This window comes from Dermacentor andersoni, chromosome 1 (assembly GCF_023375885.2).
Source record: "Dermacentor andersoni chromosome 1, qqDerAnde1_hic_scaffold, whole genome shotgun sequence".
Taxonomy (NCBI): Eukaryota; Metazoa; Arthropoda; class Arachnida; order Ixodida; family Ixodidae; genus Dermacentor; species Dermacentor andersoni.
In genome coordinates, this window is record NC_092814.1 from 138,670,421 (window position 1) to 138,677,716 (window position 7,296).

Genomic DNA, 7,296 nt, shown 5'->3' on the forward strand with positions numbered 1-7,296 from the left:
ATTTGTTTGCGTGAAACAACATTTTTCGTAGCAGTATAACGTTATTGAGCCCTTTCGGCACGTATACGACATCCCTCTGCCAACTCTGCTGATGGTCCGTTCTGGTGGCATTTTGAACCTTCCGTGGCATACCGCCGAGATTTTCGACCAGCCACCGCAAACTAAGTGCAGGGAAGTGGACCAATCGCAGACGTTGACACCACCTTTCCAAGCCGGTTATATAATTTCACAGTGCTAGCTCGGCCCCACTGAAACCATCTGCACTTGAGCGTGCTCCTCACTTCTTGTCACCCAATTAGGTAGGAAAAACAGCTCAATGTAGGCAATGCTATCCCCTTTGAAAGCAAAAAGGTTACCTCCTATAAACGAGGTGCGCCTTTGACTGGACTTTTCAAACAATGCTGTGGGTTACCGCCCGATGCTTGCGTTCGTGGTTACGCAAATATGACGTCAGGAGATTGGAATAAAAGCAGATTCGAACAGCTTTATGTTATAGCGCCCCTAGTAACATTTTTTGGTGTAAGGTTCTGGGTACGCCCGATTGCAACCCTGTCCTGGATCTTCGTAGCGGATGCCACGTTTGTTCCGTCACGATGCCTGAAGACAGTGCGCAGTCTACGCAGTACACGCCAGCTCCGTCAATGACCATTCTTTCGCATCTCCTCCACCCCAGCACAATCTGCGGTACGGACACAACTGACGTGGAAGATAGGCTCCTGTTATACGAGCGCGTCAGAGATCACAGCAGGTGGGACGAAACGATGGTGTATACCAACATATATTTTTATGTATGGGCTACAGCAAGCGTCTGGTTTAACACGCACGAAGAAGAACTGACAAGTTGGGACGTATGAAAGCAAAGCTATACGCGACTGGTTTGGCTGATCAGTTGGACTACAGCTTGCAGCGAGACAAGAACTCGCGTCAAGAGCTCAGTCGTCCACGGAACCCTATACGTCACGTATATTGAAGACGTGTTAACCCTGCGCCGCAAAGTTGACAAAGACATGCCGGAGGCAGACAAGGTCGGGCGTGTGTTTAAATGCATAGCTGACGATGCCTTCAACTTGCTCCTCTGTAAGAACTGCTCCACGGTTGAGCCCATTGTCACTGAATGACGGCGGTTCAAACAGGCTAAAAGCAGACGGATTATTCAGCTCTTTGACCGCCTCCCTAATACCACTGCAACTTCCTCATGCGACGATCCGCTGACAACACTTGAGCTCTCGATTTCTGACAACCTCGGAAGTACTGTCCGCTATGCCTACCACCACTTACCAGACCCATGTGCACGATAATCTTGCAACCATATCTCTTATTCAAGCCGTCTTGCGTCAAAAGGTTGCCAATATGGGCGTTCTACTTCCACGTACTGCCAGTCACACCCCTCACGCCATGTGTCCCACTCGTCATAATACTCAGCACCACGACGCCCCAGCCGTTGCTGCTGCTTTGGTTCCCCGTTTCCCACCACACCACAGAAATCCTTCTGAATCGTGCACGCCCCACGGTAGACCGATCTGCTTCTCTCGCTCTCGCGTAGGCCATATTTCCTGCCATTGTCGCAGCCGACGGTATTCCCAACCCAGCTTTCATGATGAGCGCCGTCAGTACTCTGGACCTTGCCGTTCGTCTTCACGCTCAGACCCACTGTACACTGAAGTCACCGTTCAAAGAGACTGGCCAAGCCGCTTGCCGTCACACCAGGGTCGTCAGTCGCGCTCACCACAAAGGTGCTGCTCTCCGTCCACTGCTTACTCCGGACACCTGTTGGGAAACTAGACAGTGCACCTTCCGGAGGTGAAACTGAATTGATGAGCCGTACCGAAGTACGTCTGCCGAGGGTTAATTCAAGCCGCAACTTGCTTGGTGTTTTGTTGAAGGGCTGACCGTTACCGCTCTTATTGACACTGGGGCTCATATTTCTGCAATGATTGCTGCGCTCCGCTACCGACTAAAAAATGTCCCTACGCCAGCCGTGTCCCCTAAAGTTCGGGTAGCTGAAGGAATCCGAACAGCCCTTCTTGGTATGTGCACTGCTCGTATTGCTGTTTCCGGCCACCACACTTATCTTCACTGTTCTCAGTGATTGTCCAAACGATGTAATTCTTGGCATCGACTTGACCGCTCACTCAGCCCTCATTGATCGCTCTACCGGTGCTCTACAGCTCGAATTGCCTTTGTACCCTGATGTCGCCTTTGTAGGTCACCCTCAACTACGTTCCATAGATGTTCTTCGGCTTCCACCTCAAGCTGCCACCTGCATACTTATGTCGCCGTTCCCGTCACTCCCTGTTGGCGATTATGCAGTAGCTCCGCTTACAGATCTAATCCTCGCCCGCAACCTCAGTCTTCCGCACGTTATTGTAGCTGTTGCCAACGAGAGAACATTCCTCTCTGTCATCAACTTCTCGACTTCCACCCAAGTTCTTCCTCAAAGGTTCTCACTCGCGGAGCTTTCTCCCTTGGACGACTGCACAAGTTCTGCTTTCGCCCCTGACACTAATCCTGCAGCCCTACCTTCCACAACCGCGCCAATTAAGGAATTTGCTGACAAAATGATATCTCCGGGCCTTCGAACTTCCCAAATAGAAGCACCTCGCGTTGTTCTAACGTCCTGCCTCGATATCTTCGACGTCGACGATCGTCCTTTAGGCCGAATAGATGCAACCCACCGTATTGACACTGGCGATACCATTCTTCTTCACCGACGTCCTTACAGTGTGTCTCATTCTGAACGCCAAGTCATGCAGATGGAGGTAGAGTAAATTCTTGCCAAAATCGTTATAGAGCCTTCATCCGGCTTTTTGGCATCACCTGTCGTGCTTCTTAAAATGAAGGTCAATAGCTGGTGATTTTGCATCGATTATCGCCATCACAGTCGAATCACTAAGAAGGACGTTTATCCTCTACTACGAGTTGATGATGCGCTCGACTGTCTTAATGGTGTCAAGTATTTCTCATCAGTCGACCTATGGTCTGGATATTGGCAAATTTCTGCCGATGGCCACGACCGTGAGAAGACCGCATTTATAACCCCTGATGGCCTATACCAATTTAGGGTCATGCCTTTCGGGTTGTGTACTGCTCCTGCACAACTCTTGAGCGCCAAATGGGCTCGCTTTTACGCGGTTTTAAATGGTCGACTTGCTTTGCTACCTGGACGATGTTATTGTTTTGTCCTCCATGTTTGAAAGCCACCTGCCTCGTCTGTCGGCCATTCTTGAGGTTTTTCGCTGCGCTGGTTTCTTCTTGGCCACCTTGTCGACGCTACTTGTGTCCAACCAGAACCTGCCAGAGTTCATGCTGTCCGCGAGATTCCGGTTCCTCCTTCTTCTCAAGAGGTCGGCAGTTTTCTTGGGCTCTGCTTTTATTTCCCTAGATTTGTCAATAACTGCGCAGACATTGCCCGACCACTCACTGACCTCTTCAGGAAGAATGTTGCCTTTTCTTGGGGTGCGAAACGAGCGAACGCCTTTGTGGCGCTGATATCTGCCCTCACATCACCGCCAGTGCTGGCTCATTTTGACCCGGCCGCAAGAACAGAGCTTCACACCGACGCAAGTGGCCAGGGTATTAATGCTATCCTTGCTCAAATACAGAGCGGCGAAGTCGTGTCAAAGCGTACTCCAGCCGTCCACTTTCTCCACCGAAACAAAATTACTCGATTACTGACCGGGAGTGCCTAGCTCTCGTTTGGGCTATCGCAAAATTGTGCCCATGCCTATACTAGTCGCCCTTTCACAGTTATTACAGATCATCATGCGTTCTGTTGGCTGTCAACCCTTAAAGATCTCACGACAAGGCTTGGCTGTTGGGCATTACGACTACAGGAGTAAACGTTATCTGTAGTCTACAAATCTTGAAAGTTGCACAAGTATGCCGACTACTGGCCCACCCAGATGCACCAAACCTCAAGCTGACGCCTGCGTCTTGGCCATCACTGACTTTCTTCATGAGGCTGACGAACAGCGCCATGATCCATTGTTTCTCGCCCTCATTGAGCATCTTCGATCCGGCAATGCCGTTCTTTCAGTCAGTATGTTCTTGCTTCAAGACGTATTGTACCGGCCAAACATGCACGATGGTGAGGAAGTTCTCCTCGTCGTTTCACATCATCTGTGCAGGAATGTCCTCACGCAATTTCATATTGCTCCAACCTCTGGACATTTAGCCGAGGCCTTTATTTAGGCGAGAACATCTGGCGCGGCCTTTATCGCTCCATTCGACAATATGTAACAAGTTTTGGCAGGTGGCAGCGCCGGAGGCAACTTACGACCCTCCCTGCTGGTCGCCTTCAGACAATTGAAATCCCTATCGAGCCGTTTTAACGCGATAGCGTTAAGGAGCTCGTGTCGCAGAAAAGCCGGTGTCGTCGGTCTCGGTGTCGGCGTCCGCGGCGTTGGCCGTGAGCGATAAATAACGGCAGGCACTTCATAAATAAAAAGGAACTTCCAAGATGGGCTGGGTGGGAATCGAACCAGCGTCTCCGGAGTGTGAGACGGAGACGCTACCACTGAGCCACGAGTTCGATGCTTGAAAGCGGTACAAACGCGCTTCTAGTGAACGCGGTGTTGCCTTAAAAACGTGCCGTAGAAAGTTATACTGCGGTGTATATCGGTAATTATGAGCATGTAACTTACAGAAGTAGCATTTACACGAGTAGCGAAGTACGTTTCCGCTACATTTCTTCTGCGCTTACCGCACACGCAGAGCCATCTTGCGGCAAACACAGAAGACCCCCTCCTCTCAATGTACGGCGCTGCCCCGACAGGTGGCGCGCCATGCGCGTATTGGGGCTGTGCGCGGACCGGCGCCAGGCGCGTGGCGGCCCCGACTCCCTCTCCCCTGACGACGCTTCGCCGTGCTCCCACGCGGGTTGCAGAATCAAGCGCCGTTCCTTTCTTTAGATTACTATCTATCTATCTCTCTGCCCGTGCCGATCACGACGTTTGGCTGGCGTAGATCGTTTCCCCCTCCGAGACACCGAGTTCTTTGGTTCGTTCCGTTTGCTCAGGCGCACGTTTCGTTGCCGCGCCGAACGCTGCGTTGCTCGACGTTCTCCGTGTGATAGGTGGGCGCAAAGTCCGATGCGGGGCGCCTCGTAAGTGATCCCTGCGCCGTAGCGCATTCTCTTACACCCCTTGGCGGGTCGATGGGAACGCTGTCGCGTTCCACTCTTGAAGGCGAAGCTTAAGCGTCCTCCAATTTTTATCACGTGGAGCTGGACTTGCTAGGCCTCTTCCCCACATCGACCACGGGGAACAAATTGGTTTCGGCTGCAACAGATTGTACCAAGCGATACGCAATCACTCGAGCAGTGCCGACCAGCTGCGCCGACTGATGTCGCTGATTTCTTGCTCTAGGACATCATCCTTCAGCACGGCACAACTCGTCAGCTACTCACAGGCCGTGGTCGCTGCGTTTTGTCTCGCTTGGTTGACGACATTCTCTGCTCGTGTGCTACTCATCATAAGTTTGCCCCTTCGTATTATACCCACACTAACGGCTTTGGTGAACGTCTCAACCGTACACTGGCCGACATGCTTTACATGCATGTTTCAGACGATCACAGTGATTGGTACATTGCTGGGCCGCTTGTCACCTTCGCCTACAATTCATCCCGTCATGAAGCAGCCGGCTACTCACCCTTTCATTTTCTGTCTGGCCGTAACCCCTTTTTGCACTTCGACACTATGCTTCCGTGTGATTCGATGTCAACCACTTCATATACTCATGGCGCCATCGCCCGTGAGGCTATCGCACACACGGTAGCTCGCTATCGACTCTTTTTATCACAGGTCGCACAAAAGTGCCTTTTATGATCGTCGACACATAGATGCCTACTTCCCTCCAGGTTCTCTCGTCCTGCTCTGGCTCCCACCTCGTCGTGTTAAGCTTTGCGAGAAGCTGCTGTCACGCTATGTAGCACCCTATCGAGTCCTGCGCCAACTAACGTCGGTCACCTATGAAATATCTCCGCTGACATCCAAATCATCGACTGCCACACCACCAAGCGACATCATGCATGCTTACAACCACAAGCTTTACAACTGCAAGCATCATAGCAAGCACCGGGACGATGCTTCGTCCGCCGGGGGTTGTCACGGTTGGGCGATGAAGACAACAACGATGTAGGCATGACTGAATGCTCGAGCTAGCCGGAACCCTGTTTTTGTGCTGCGTAGCTTAAAACTAACCAGCTACTGCCGATGAAATACTCCTCGTAATAATATCTATAACCCCGACATGACCTACCCGTCATAAACATTCTTTAACATTAAGCGAACTCTCATTTCATACAGAAAGTCCTAAGTGTTCATATTTTCCCTCAATGGCTCGTGGATAGAAGAAACTGGATTCTTCCATTATAAACAGCCAAACATTTGCTATTATTTTATCATTTGCTGAAAAATAATTACATGTCTCACAATTATGACCTGCCAGTGTTATTATTTATCCTGCGCAACTTATTGTATACATAACCCTAACTTGTACTAGCGATACCTAAAGTGGGCCCTATGGTTTATTACCACTTTGTTTGACCTTAACATTATTACAATGTATTATTTTCTGTTATTTCTTCTTACCGTACTCCTAAACTATGCTTATTGTCTATATATGTTGTGTAATCACATTTCTACATATTTACATGTTATGTGTTATAATTACTTATGTACATGCCCTTCCTGTTATGATCCCCAGTGGGATCGATGGTACTAACAAATAAGTAAATAAAAAATAAAAATAAATACCTTGACAGCGTCACCAAGAAGTAGCAAGTTTTTCGATGGCGAAGACATAGGAAGGACTTTCCTCTTACCTCTTACTAGGTAGCAGCTCTCGCAACTTGTCTCTTCAAGGAAAGAACGTGGTGGTCCTGCAGCAAACAGTGTACAACACGACTGTGGGGTCGAATGTCTCGCTTTGTCTGTCAATAGACACTCAAGTGCTCCTTGTAAAACCTAACCTGCTATCACATTTCCGATTGTAGGAGGAAACCAGCTCTTCTGACGGTTTCACTTCACAGGCATGCAAAAAAAGAGTAAATAGTCAAACATATCTCGCGACCTGTTGTGATTATTCATGCCATACCAAACATATGGAGTTCAGCAAGCGCCAGAAAGTTTGAGCAACCACACAGCTGAGTAAAACATCTCAGGAATGTTTCAAATTGCCAAACTACGCTGAAGACGTTGTCCCCAGACACAATGATAGACACTGTCAAACCACGTGACCCCTGAAAGTGGACGGCAGCATTCGAAAAAAAGCCGCCTCTTCAAGGAGAAGTTTAAA